This window comes from Ranitomeya variabilis, chromosome 1 (genome assembly GCF_051348905.1).
Source record: "Ranitomeya variabilis isolate aRanVar5 chromosome 1, aRanVar5.hap1, whole genome shotgun sequence".
Taxonomy (NCBI): Eukaryota; Metazoa; Chordata; class Amphibia; order Anura; family Dendrobatidae; genus Ranitomeya; species Ranitomeya variabilis.
The window spans coordinates 237,891,640-237,905,131 of NC_135232.1; the positions used below are offsets into that span (position 1 = coordinate 237,891,640).

Below are 13,492 nucleotides of genomic sequence, written 5' to 3' on the forward strand. Positions count from 1 at the left end.
AACCTCTCCCTACGCTCAGATCAGCAGCAGTAAGATGGCGGTCGGCGGGAACGCCACTTTATAGCCCCTGTGACGCCGCAGAAAGCAAGCCAATCACTGCAATGCCCTTCTCTAAGATGGTGGGGACTGAGATCTATGTCATCACGCTGCCCACACTCTGCGTCCACCTTCATTGGCTGAGAAATGGCGCTTTTAGCGTCATTGAAATGCGACTTTGGCGCGAAAGTCGCGTACCGCATGGCAGACCCCACACAGGGATCGGCTCGGTTTCATGAGACGCCGACTTTGCCAAAAGTCGGTGACTTATGAAAATGAACGATCCGTTTTGCTCAACCCTAGTCCCAATACCGACCCCTGCAGTACCCCACTGGTCACAGCAACCCAGTTAGAGACTATACCATTTATAACCACCCTCTGCTTTCTATCACTAAGCCAGTTACTAACCCATTTACACACATTTTCCCCCTGACCCAGCATTCTCATTTTGTGTACCAACCTCTTGTGCGGCACGGTATCAAACGCTTTGGAAAAATCGAGATATACCACGTCCAATGACTCACCGTGGTCCAGCCTATAGCTTACCTCTTCATAAAAACTGATTAGATTGGTTTGACAGGAGCAATTTCTCATAAACCCATGCTGATATGGAGTTAAACAGTTATTCTCATTGAGATAATGCAGAATAACATCCTTCAGAAACCCTTCAAATATTTTACCAACAGTAGAGGTTAGACTTACTGGCCTATAATTTCCAGGTTAACTTTTAGAGCCCTTTTTGAATATTGGCACCACATTTGCTATGCGCCAGTCCTGCGGAAGAGACCCCGTCGCTATAGAGTCCCTAAAAATAAGAAATAATGGTTTATCTATTACATTACTTAGTTCTCTTAGTACTCGTGGGTGTATGCCATCCGGACCCGGAGATTTATCTATTTTAATCTTATGTAGCTGGTTTCGCACCTCTTCTTGGGTTAGATTGGTGACCCTTAATATAGGGTTTTCATTGTTTCTTGGGATTTCACCTAGCATTTCATTTTCCACCGTGAATACCGTGGAGAAGAAGGTGTTTAATATGTTAGCCTTTTCCTCGTCATCTACAACCATTCTTTCCTCACTATTTTTAAGGGGCCTACATTTTCAGTTTTTATTCTTTTACTATTGATATAGTTGAAGAACAGTTTGGGATTAGTTTTACTCTCCTTAGCAGTGTGCTTCTCTGTTTCCTTTTTGGCAGCTTTAATTAGTTTTTTAGATAAAGTATTTTTCTCCCTATAGTTTTTTAGAGCTTCAATGGTGCCATCCTGCTTTAGTAGTGCAAATGCTTTCTTTTTACTGTTAATTGCCTGTCTTACTTCTTTGTTTAGCCACATTGGGTTTTTCCTATTTCTAGTCCTTTTATTCCCACAAGGTATAAACCGCTTACAGTGCCTATTTAGGATGTTCTTAAACAGTTTCCATTTATTATCTGTATTCTTATTTCTCAGGATATTGTCCCAGTCTACCAGATTAAGGGCATATCTAAGCTGGTCAAACTTTGCCTTCCTAAAGTTCAGTGTTTTTGTGACTCCCTGACAAGTCCCCCTAGTGAAAGACAGGTGAAACTGTACAATATTGTGGTCGCTATTTCCTAGATGCCCGACCACCTGCAGATTTGTTATTCTGTCAGGTCTATTAGATAGTATTAGGTCTAAAAGTGCTGCTCCTCTGGTTGGATTCTGCACCAATTGTGAAAGATATTTTTTCTTGGTTATTAGCAGAAACCTGTTGCCTTTATGGGTTTCACAGGTTTCTGTTTCCCAGTTAATATCTGGGTGGTTAAAGTCCCCCATAACCAGGACCTCATTATGGGTTGCAGCTTCATCTATCTGCTTTAGAAGTAGACTTTCCATGATTTCTGTTATATTTGGGGTTTTGTAACAGACCCCAATGAGAATTTTGTTACCATTTTCCCCTCCATGAATTTCGACCCATATGGACTCGACATCCTCATTCCTTTCGCTAATATCCTCCCTTAAAGTGGACTTTAGACAAGACTTTACATAGAGACAAACCCCTCCTCCTCTCCGATTTTTACGATCCTTTCTAAACAGACTGTAACCCTGTAAGTTAACTGCCCAGTCATAGCTTTCATCTAACCATGTCTCGGTTATTCCCACTATGTCAAAGTTACCTGTAGATATTTCTGCTTCTAGTTCTTCCATCTTGTTTGTCAGGCTTCTGGCGTTTGCGAGCATGCAGTTTAGAGGATTTTGTTTGGTGTCTATGAACTCATAATGACTTCGAGAATCGTAATGGCAGGTTAGTTTTAGCATTTAGTGAATCTAGTAAAAAAGCCAAACAAAAAAATAAGGGTGTGATTGCACTTTTTTTGCAATTTCACCCCACTTGGAATTTTTTTCCTGTTTTCGAGTACACGGCATGGTAAAATCAATGGTTTTGTTCAAAAGTACAACATGTCCCACATAAACAAGCCCACACATGGCCATTTTGACCCAAAAATAAAAGAGTTATGGCTCTGGGAAGAAGGAGAGCAAAAAATGAAAATGCAAAAGCAAAAATACCCCTGGTCGTTACAATAGACCATGACAAACATGTCAGTCTAACCAACTGGTTTTGACCATCTAATGTGGTGGAGCATGTTGTGTTTTTACATGCCCAATCATTTTGGTCTCGGCAGAGTTAGGCTGTTTCCACTTGGCGTATTCCTTCAGGATTTGCTGCAAATTGGACGCTGCGTACATCCACAGTGTCCAATTTGCAGCATCCAGATGTTACAGCACAGTTGAGGGGATTTTATGAAATCCCGTCTCCACTGTGTGGCACGGCCTCATCCGTGCATTTACACACATGTGGCGCGTCTTTCTTGACCACAGCATGTCTATTTATCTTACGGAGATGCTCAGTCTCCACAAGATAAATAACCCACTCTATGGATAGGATGCGGTGATTCCGCATGTGTTCATTGAACACATGCGGAATCACCGCACATACAAAGGGGGGCGGCGCTTTGGGCAGAGCGGGGTATGTGCTGCATCCAAAGCGCTACGTTTCCTGACCGTGGAAGCATAGCCTAAGCTGCAGTCAGAGTTGTCTGGCAGTGGCTTTTCCCTTCTTTCAATTGAGGAAACATGGATGCTCAGGTGAGCTAAATGTGCATATGTACAATGAGGTGGTTAGGAGCAACTGGATAAGTGGATCTGAACATGGCACTTTCATCATGATAGATATGTAGACGTTTTGCAAACAGCAGAAAAGCGAAAATAGCCAGTTTATGTATGTCCGTCAAATTCACCTGTTTTGACCGTCTAATTTGTATGAATATGTCCTAACTTTCTATCAATGGGAAATTTTAGAGGAAAAAGGGTTGGGCATGTTGAATTTGACACGCCCGATTGTTTTGTTCTCAGGACAGATTAGCTGCAGTTGTAGGTGTCTTTCATTTTCTTACACCTTCTTTATACTGAGAACAGCAGAAAAAGCAAAAAAGCATGTTCAGCCGACAGCTATGTAAGGTGTATGGCCAGAGGTAGTGATAAGGCACAAATTGTCTCCGAATACTTACAGGCACATTCCTGTAGATCTTGTTTCAGTGTTCAATACAATTAAATTATTCATTTATGTTATGATGTTGAACGGCGTGTGTCTAAGATGTACTGTTCGCGCTGCTATGAAATCAGCGACAACGGGCAGAAAGTGCCAATATGATATTGTACCATCAGGATACCATAACACGAGATAACAGAAGAATCCATTCTTATCCGACCTTGGCTATCCCAAAGGTGGAAGTGACCTTGCTCATTAATAGGTAGGCGTCATGGTAAAGCAGCAAGGGAAGAAATACAGAAGCGAGCCTAGTATTGCTTTGAATATAAAGGATTCTTTCTTTCATGAGTGGATCTTTTATTATCATTACATCTGCATTTTCCCATGTACATTGCAAAATCAATGTTAATCCAAGATGCTATTTACAGTACGTGGGTGAACACAATATGTAGCACTGACAATGTTCAACTGTGGATGAAAACACCCAATGAATTGTTTAGATGTGTCAGTATATGGTCCACATTTTAAGGGTATGTGCACACTGAGCATTTCTGCTGTGGACCTGTAGGAAAATCAACTGATGTAAGTGCTGCTGCAGATATGGTGCAGCCTAGTTGCCCATTTCACCGTTTGCATTGCACCCTTTGCTGGTCGATAAATGCTTGAGATTTGTGTATGAAATTTGTTAAAATCTCATTTTCAGTGCTGTAATACCCAGAAAATTTTCAATTTAAAAAATGTGGTTAAAAAATAAGCTGCGTATACACCACATATAGTCCATCACTTCTTCAAAGTAGATGAGAGTGCCTCTGCTACACTAATAGCACTGTAAAACACTACGGGTATTTTCACACACTGCATTTTTGCTGCTTTTTTTTTTGTGCATTTCTGCTGAGAAAAAAATGCAGCATTTTAATGTACAAGAAAAATATATGAGATTCCGAAATCTCATGCACACGCTGCTTATTTTTTCCTTCTAGATTTGAAGCAGCTTCAGATCTGCAGCATGTCAGTTCTTTCAGAATTTTTCACCCATTATAATGGACAGAGAAAAAAAACACAAAAAAATCAAACCCATGCAGAAACGCAGCAAAAACACATATTTTACACATCATATTTCTTACTATGACTTATGATTTTCCAGCTGCAAATACTGAACGTGTTCACATGAACGTGATCACGACAAACACACCAGAAGGCGCGGGATAGCTCCACACACTGCTCATCTCAAGGTCCTACCCATTACCTCTCCCCGGCAGGAGCCACGAGTGTCACACTTCCTCTCAAAGGACATGATACCAAGAGCGATTGTGCGAATAAGACGGGATTGAGTCAAAACGTTGCTTTGAAATCCTGCACCAAAATGTTTTTCTCAACATATGTTTGCTTACCTACACGTGGTTTTGAAACAAGAGAATTTGGAATTGAAATAAGAGTGTGTGGTGAATTTTCCTGAACAGGTGTGCGAGTGCTTTACACCCCTTCCACCTACACCCCACATTTGCAACAGTGTATATGCCACTTCTCTAAACCTACACGTACCCTAAGGCAGGGTTCTCCAACCTGTAGCTCGTGGGCTTAGGATATGTGGCTCATGGATGTCTGTCTTCTTCATGTATTAGCCCCTGGTCAGGCAACCAACTACGAGGAGAAGGTCTCCAAGCGTGATTTTTATCAGCAGCCCTGCACATAAGAGGAAGTCTGGAAGTTGTTATAATTGCGAGGGAGGGACGGAGCAGAGAAATCAATATAACAAGCTGGAGATAGGATGATACCATTAGAGGGGGGCTTGGAGTTGGGTGCAGTAAGGTGAAAGGTATGCTTGCTACGAGAATCCTAAATGACGACAAAGTGGGAACCATTGGATGTATACAGGAGGGCTTAGTGTGCTTTCTGTGGGGAAACTTTGGCTGTCATAATATTGGTAATGGGGGGCTCTAAGTGTCACTACTGCCTGGATGTGACTCGCGACTATCACTTTGAGTTGAATGTGGCTCTCAATTTAAGAAAATTTGAGGACTGCTGCCTTAAGTCAATATTAACTTAGAGCTGATGTCATGTTGCTGGCTGATCCATCTGTATATTACTGAACCATAATGTGTCTGTAATATTGGAGACATGCCAATGCAATGTAGACAGTAGTGGGACCATTTTAGATCCATAGTCCACTAATTTTAGACATACGATGCACTTCTATCAAAATGGTCTAATTATAGCATCTTATATTTGTCTTTCCCATTAGATGTACAGTAGGTTTCTTGACATTCTCAAGTCACCTGTTGAACAGTAAAGAACAGGAATTACTGAGGATTTTTATGTTCCATAATGAAAAAGCTAACCTCTGTAATATAGCGTACCATTAGCATGGTGAGCTTTCATTTTGCCAACCAAGCAACGTGTACTAATATCTGGCTTCCCTTTGCCTTTCTGGGATAATTTTTTACACTTCTTTTGATATCTTTAACCTTTTGAAAATAATGCAACAGGATGTGTCGGCTTCTCCTGACTTTTAATGCTGCCAGTAATAAAGTAGATATGGAAATGTGACTTGGGGAGGAGAGTCATTAAAATCAATTACTGGTCAGGTATTCTACTTCTAGGCAGGACATTTTTTTTTTCGAAAATGAAATGTCACAACTTTAAATAATAAAAATGTAATGTTTTATCTCACTCAATAAAGTTTTTGCCTGGAATCATTCTAAAGAATGTTCATTTACTGACATTAGTAGCAAATTACATGGCAGTAAAATATGACTAATTATTAAACATTTAAGGCAGCTTCACTTTTTTGGCTGATACAAAAAAATGCCAAAAAAACTAAAATGTTGAAGAAAATAGTAAAACATTAGGACTGTCATAACTAGAATTGCCAGCTTTGACTAGTTGGTTGGTTGGTGTTTGTCTGTATATACCCAAAAAGAGTGTGGCTGCAGAAGGAATCATTGAGACGGGGTGCACAAAGATCATACCATAGGGTGTGAATTACACTTTCAGAGGTGATTCAATAATGTCAAGTGTGTAGGGGTGACCCATTGATAAGATCAAGGAAATGATAATGTTTGTCAATTTGTTAAATTTCCAGAAGGTATAATAGAGAAATGATACAATGTAATTTACATATAAGTGACAGAGCTCAGGCAGTGGAGGAATACAAGTATTTATTATTAAAACAGATATGTCAGGACAAGTAATTGCTGCTAATATTAACAGATATAAACAGTAGAATTGGTGTTATATCTGCATAAGGAGATTAGAGATCACATAACCAAAGTGTTGGAAGTTACCGCACTGAAAAGGGATCCTGCTTTCTAGGTGCTGGACAAAATTACTGTTATTATGAACAGTTAAGCAAGTTGCAGATGAAATTATCTCAAAATGGTCTAAAGTTAAAGATGACACATTTCCTTTGTATTTTAGGGAAGATAAAAATATTTTCATCTTTTACATTTTAAAAATTACAAGAAGGAAAATAGGCTGATGCCAACATTTGAGCGCTCTGCACGGCTAGTATCATCCCTTTTGAAAGTATCACAGTTTGTAAGTTTATCAGTTAATCTCTGGAGACTAGTGTTGAGCGATACCTTCCGATACTCAAAGGTATCGGTATCGGATGGTATCGGCCGATATCCAAAAAATATCGGATATCGCCGATACTGATACCCGATACCAATGCAAGTCAATGGGACACAAGTATCGGAAGGTATCCTGGATGGTTCCCAGGGTCTGAAGGAGAGGAAACTCTCCTTCAGGCCCTGGGATCCATATTCATGTAAAAAATAAAGAATTAAAATAAAAAGTAGGAAATATACTCACCCGGCGGGCCCTGGACCTTACCGATGTAATCGGCAGCCTCCGTTCCTAAGAATGAGGAGTGAAGGACCTTCGATGACGTCGCGGCTTGTGATTGGTCGCGTGACCACTCATGTGACCGCTCACGCGACCAATCACAAGCCGCGACGTCATCGCAGGTCCTAAACTCACTACATTCTTAGGAATGGAGGCTGCCGGTTACATCGGTAAGGTCCAGGGGCCATCGGACGGGTGAGTATATCCATATTTTTTATTTTAATTCTTTATTTTTTACATGAATATGGATCCCAGGGCCTGAAGGAGAGTCTCCTCTCCTCCACACCCTGGGAACCATACATTGGGAACTTCAGATTCCGATTTCCGATATCACAAAAATATCGGAACTCGGTATCGGAATTCCGTTACAGCAAATATCGGCCGATACCCGATACTTGCGGTATCGGAATGCTCAACACTACTAGAGACTTTTTAGGGTCAGCCGATGCGGAGTGGTGGTGCCATATCCGCTGAACAGTAAGGTGCCAACCACCGCAGTTAGGCAGGCTGTTCATATCAGCAGGGAACAGTTCTAGTGAGGTATTATACACTCACCGGCCACTTTATTAGGTACACCATGCTAGTAACGGGTTGGACCCCCTTTTGCCTTCAGAACTGCCTCAATTCTTCGTGGCATAGATTCAACAAGGTGCTGGAAGCATTCCTCAGAGATTTTGGTCCATATTGACATGATGGCATCACACAGTTGCCGCAGATTTGTCGGCTGCACATCCCAAAGATGCTCCATACAAGGCAGGATGGATCCATGCTTTCATGTTGTTTACGCCAAATTCTGACCCTACCATCCGAATGTCGCAGCAGAAATCGAGACTCATCAGACCAAGCAACGTTTTTCCAATCTTCTACTGTCCAATTTCGATGAGCTTGTACAAATTGTAGCCTCAGTTTCCTGTTCTTAGCTGAAATGAGTGGTACCCGGTGTGGTCTTCTGCTACTGTAGCCCATCTGCCTCAAAGTTCGACGCACTGTGCTTTCAGAGATGCTCTTAGGCCTACCTTGGTTGTAACGGGTGGCGATTTGAGTCACTGTTGCCTTTCTATCAGCTCGAACCAGTCTGCCCATTCTCCTCTGACCTCTGGCATCAACAAGGCATTTCCGCCCACAGAACTGCCGCTCACTGGATTTTTTTTCTTTTTCGGACCATTCTCTGTAAACCCTAGAGATGGTTGTGCGTGAAAATCCCAGTAGATCAGCAGTTTCTGAAATACTCAGACCAGCCCTTCTGGCACCAACAACCATGCCACGTTCAAAGGCACTCAAATCACCTTTCTTCCCCATACTGATGCTCGGTTTGAACTGCAGGAGATTGTCTTGACCATGTCTACATGCCTAAATGCAGTGAGTTGCCGCCATGTGATTGGCTGATTAGAAATTAAGTGTTAACAAGAAGTTGGACAGGTGTACCTAATAAAGTGGCCGGTGAGTGTATGTGTATTATGCACTTTTGCACTTATTGTTACCATGTCATTCACTCCTTTTCACACTGCTAAATGACTGCCATCCATCATTTCTTCATTGGCAATTACAGTCCATTTCATCTTCCTGTTGTGGTTAAATGGTGGTTTACCTGACTCACACTGTTTTCAGGTGACACACAAGAGTTTTAGGGACCGCCACCAAGGAGCTGGGGCACCTATCTGGTGCTATTTGTAGGGTGCCAACCTCTGCTGATAGGCAGTTTCAATTAGAATTAAAGTGTGAGGGATATGTTAGTCTAGCACGGTTGTCTGTATGTTGATTGTGTGAATTCCTTGTTTTAAGTGACTAAATAGATATTAAGTTGTATCTGTAAGATCGAGATGTTCTTTTCCAGAAATTTTGTGCCCTTTTTTCACCACACATACCTTTGATCATTGTGGCCAAAGAGTTCTATTTTAACCTCAACGGTCCACAGGATTTGTTTCCAAAATGCATCAGGCTTGTTTAGATGTACTTTTGTATACTTCTGATGCTGAGTTTTATGGTGAGGATGCAGAAGAGGTTTTCTTCTGATGTCTCCATGAAAGTCATATTTATGCAGATGTCTCTGAACAGTAGAACAATGTACTACAACTCCATACTCTATAGTCTGCTCAATCTTTCTGAAGGTCTTTTGCAGTCAAGCAGAGGTTCTGATTTGCCTCTCTAGTAATCCTAATAGTGGCTTTCACTGAAATGTTGCTTGGCCTTTCAGAATTTATCTTGTCCTCCACTTTTCCTGTTATCTGTCATTTCCTAATTACCGTACATTTTGAACTGAGGAAAGGGCAATTTGAAAATGCTTTGCCATCTTCTCCTGCTTTGTGGGCCTACACCACTTTCGTTTTCAGCGTGCTGGACAGCTGCTTAGAAGAACCCATGGGTGCTGTTTTATGGCACAATGTAACAGGAGGCTGGGTTTTTATAAAGCTGGGAAATTTGCATCACCTGGCCTTTCCTAACGATGACAGTGACCAATCCGTAACTCCAACAGGCTACTTAAGGTGTGAAACCTTGAGCAAAGTTATCTGTACAAACAAATTTAGAAGGGTGCCCACATTTTTGCATCTGCACAATTAACCTTTTGTAAATTTTAAAATGTAAACATTACAATTTTTTTGCCTGCAATACAAAAGAAATGTCATCTTTAATTTTAGGCCTTTTAGAGATCATTTAATCTTCAACTTGCTTTTCTGTTCACAATAACAGTAATTTTGACCAGGGGTGCACAAAATTTTACATGCCATTGTATATTGCAACACAATAGCATAGCGGTATATATCATAAATGATGATCTTCTTTGAAGCACAGTCTGCTGCTTTGCTTCACATGAGTACCAATATATCATCCATTGGGACCCTCAGCATGCCTTCAGATGCTTTTAAAACACATTGGCACCATGTCTGATGTTTGCTCAGAACGGAAGACACCTTAAATGCTGCTCAGAGATTTAAGGGGTTATGCTCAAACTGAAAAACAGCACTATAGCAAGCAAAATACTATTAACGGATATGGTGCGGCACCTAAAAAGCATTTTCTAGAAATCTATCCTTACATAAAAGAATGACACCAGCACAAGACCACACTGCTATCAAATGAATCAGTGAGGGGCAGAGACAGGAGCCGTGAGGGCCACTGGTACTGCTCACCTGATGACGATTGGCTTGAGGGCAATGCTAGAAGCTGTGAGGCTGTGCAGGTGTCACTCACTACTTTTTCTCCACCTACTGATGACGATTCTTTTGAGGTCAATGCTAGAAGCTGTGGTGCAGCCCTGGTGTCACCCACTGCTTCTATCTCCTTTCCCCTGATGATGGTCATTTGAGAATAGTGCTAGAAGCTGTGGGGTGGCACTGGACTCATTCATTGCTTCTATCGCCACCCCTTGACAATGTCTTCTTTTAGTTAGAAGCTACAGCTCCAAGTTATCCCCCAAGTACCCTCACTTGTATTCCCCTCCTTTGAGGTCCATGCTGTCAGACTCTACGTCCCCTTCTCCATGCGAGTGGCGGTGGTGTATCGTCCTCCTGGCCCCTCTCATCAGTTCCTGGATCATTTTGCCACCTGGCTTCCACACTTTCTCTCCTGTGACACCCCCACCCTTATCATGGGTGATTTCAACATCCCCATTGCTTCTCCCCTCTCCCCATCTGCTTCTCACCTTTTATCTCTAACCTCCTCTTTCGGCCTCTCGCAGCATACTAACTCTCCAATGCATGAAGATGGAAATTCCCTTGACTTGGTCTTCTCCCGGCTCTGCTCAGTGGATGATTTCACAAACTCCCCTCTCCCGCTCTCTGACCACAACCTTCTTTCATTCTCTATCAAGAACTGCCACCCCGCTCAGGTCACCCCCACTTTCCACACTTATGGAAACATACAGGCCATTAACACCCAGAAACTTATGAAAAACTTGCAGTCCTCATTGGCCCCAATCTCCTCCATCTCATGTCCTGATTCTGCTCTGAAGCATTACAATGAAACCCTGCAAAGTGCCCTGGATGAAGCTGCTCCTCCTATACATAGAGCAACTCAACACAGACGGTGACAACCGTGGCACACGCTGCAAACACGTTTCCTGCAGCGGTGCTCCAGGTGCGCCGAACATCTGTGGAGAAAATCTAATCTACCCGAAGATTTCATCCATTATAAGTTCATGCTAAAAACATACAACTCTGCCCTTCACCTCTCCAAGCAAACCTATTTCAACACCCTCATCACCTTGCTGTCCAATAACCCTAAATGTCTCTTCGACACTTTCCAGTCCCTACTCAACCCAAGAGAGCAGGCCCCAACCACAGATCTCCACGCTGACGATCTGGCCAATTACTTCAAAGAAAAAATTGACCACATTCGACAGGAAATCATCTCCCAATCTCTTCATACCAGGCACTGTCCTCCCTCCCCCACTGCATCTAGTTCACTCTCTGACTTTGAACCAGTTACAGAACAAGAATTAAGCAGGCTCCTTGCATCTTCTCGCCCGACCACTTGCACCAGTGACCCCATTCCGTCACATCTCCTCCAGTCCCTTTCCCCGGCTGTCACCTCTCACATAACAAAAATATTCAACCTTTCCCTCACTTCCGGTATTTTTCCCTCCTCATTTAAGCATGCCATCATACATCCATTACTTAAAAAACCCTCCCTCGACCAAAACTGTGCCGCTAATTATAGACCTGTCTCTAATCTTCCCTTCATCTCTAAACTCCTGGAACGCCTGGTCCACTCCCATCTTACCCGCTATCTCTCAGATAACTCTCTTCTCGACTCTCTTCTCGACCCTCTTCAATCTGGCTTCCGCTCTTTACACTCTACTGAAACTGCCCTCAATAAAGTCTCTAATGACCTACTAACAGCTAAATCTAATGGTCACTACTCCATGCTAATTCTCTTGGATCTTTCCACAGCATTCGACACTGTGGATCATCAGCTCCTCCTCACTATGCTCTGCTCCATCGGCATCAAGGACACCGTTCTCTCTTGGTTCTCCTCCTATCTCTCTGACCGATCCTTCACTGTATGTTTTGCTGGTTCCTCCTCCTCTCCCCTTCCCCTTACTGTTGGGGTTCCTCAAGCATCAGTCCTAGGCCCCCTCCTCTTCTCTTTGTTTACTGCCCCTATTGGACAAACAATCAGTAGATTTGGTTTCCAGTACCATCTCTATGCTGACGACACCCAATTATACACCTCTTCTCCTGCTTTCACTCCGACCTTCTTAGAAAACACCAGTGATTGTCTTACCGCTGTCTCTAACATCATGTCCTCCCTCTATCTGAAACTTAACCTGTCAAAAACTGAACTCCTCGTGTTCTCTCCCTCTACTAACCTACCTTTGCCTGACATTGCCATCTCCGTGTGCGGTTCCACCATTACTCCCAAGCAACATGCCCACTGCCTTGGGGTCATCCTTGATTCCGAGCTTTCATTCACCCCCCACATCCGATCACTGGCTCGCTCTTCTTATCTGCATCTCAAAAATATTTCTAGAATTCGCCCTTTTCTTACTTTCGACTCTGCAAAAACTCTTACTGTCTCACTTATTCATTCTCGTCTGGACTATTGTAACTCTCTACTAATCGGCCTCCCTCTTACCAAACTCTCCCCGCTCCAATCTGTCCTGAATGCTGCTGCCAGGATCATATTCCTCACCAACCGTTACACCGATGCCTCTACCTTGTGCCAGTCATTACACTGGCTACCCATCCACTCCAGAATCCAGTACAAAACTACTACCCTCATCCACAAAGCACTCCATGGCTCAGCACCACCCTACATCTCCTCTCTGGTCTCAGTCTACCACCCTACCGTGCCCTCCGCTCCGCTAATGACCTCAGGTTAGCATCCTCAATAATCAGAACCTCCCACTCCCGTCTCCAAGACTTTACACGTGCTGCGCCGATTCTTTGGAATGCACTACCTAGGTTAATACGATTAATCCCCAATCCCCACAGTTTTAAGCGTGCCCTAAAAACGCATTTGTTCAGACTGGCCTACCGCCTCAACGCATAAACCTAACTATCCCTGTGTGGCCTAATTAAAATTAAAAAATACACATAATCAGGTTCCTCGCATCATGTTCTCATACACTTTATGCAGTCAATAGCCTCTGTGTCTGTACTGC

At 42.7% G+C, this 13,492-nt stretch overlaps 1 protein-coding gene across 3 annotated transcripts in view; it reads left to right on the plus strand.

The window, feature by feature from the left end:
* TMEM132C (transmembrane protein 132C) overlaps positions 1-13,492 on the plus strand; it is a 1,041,790-nt gene that overhangs the window by 836,802 nt on the left and 191,496 nt on the right. The window lies entirely within an intron of this gene.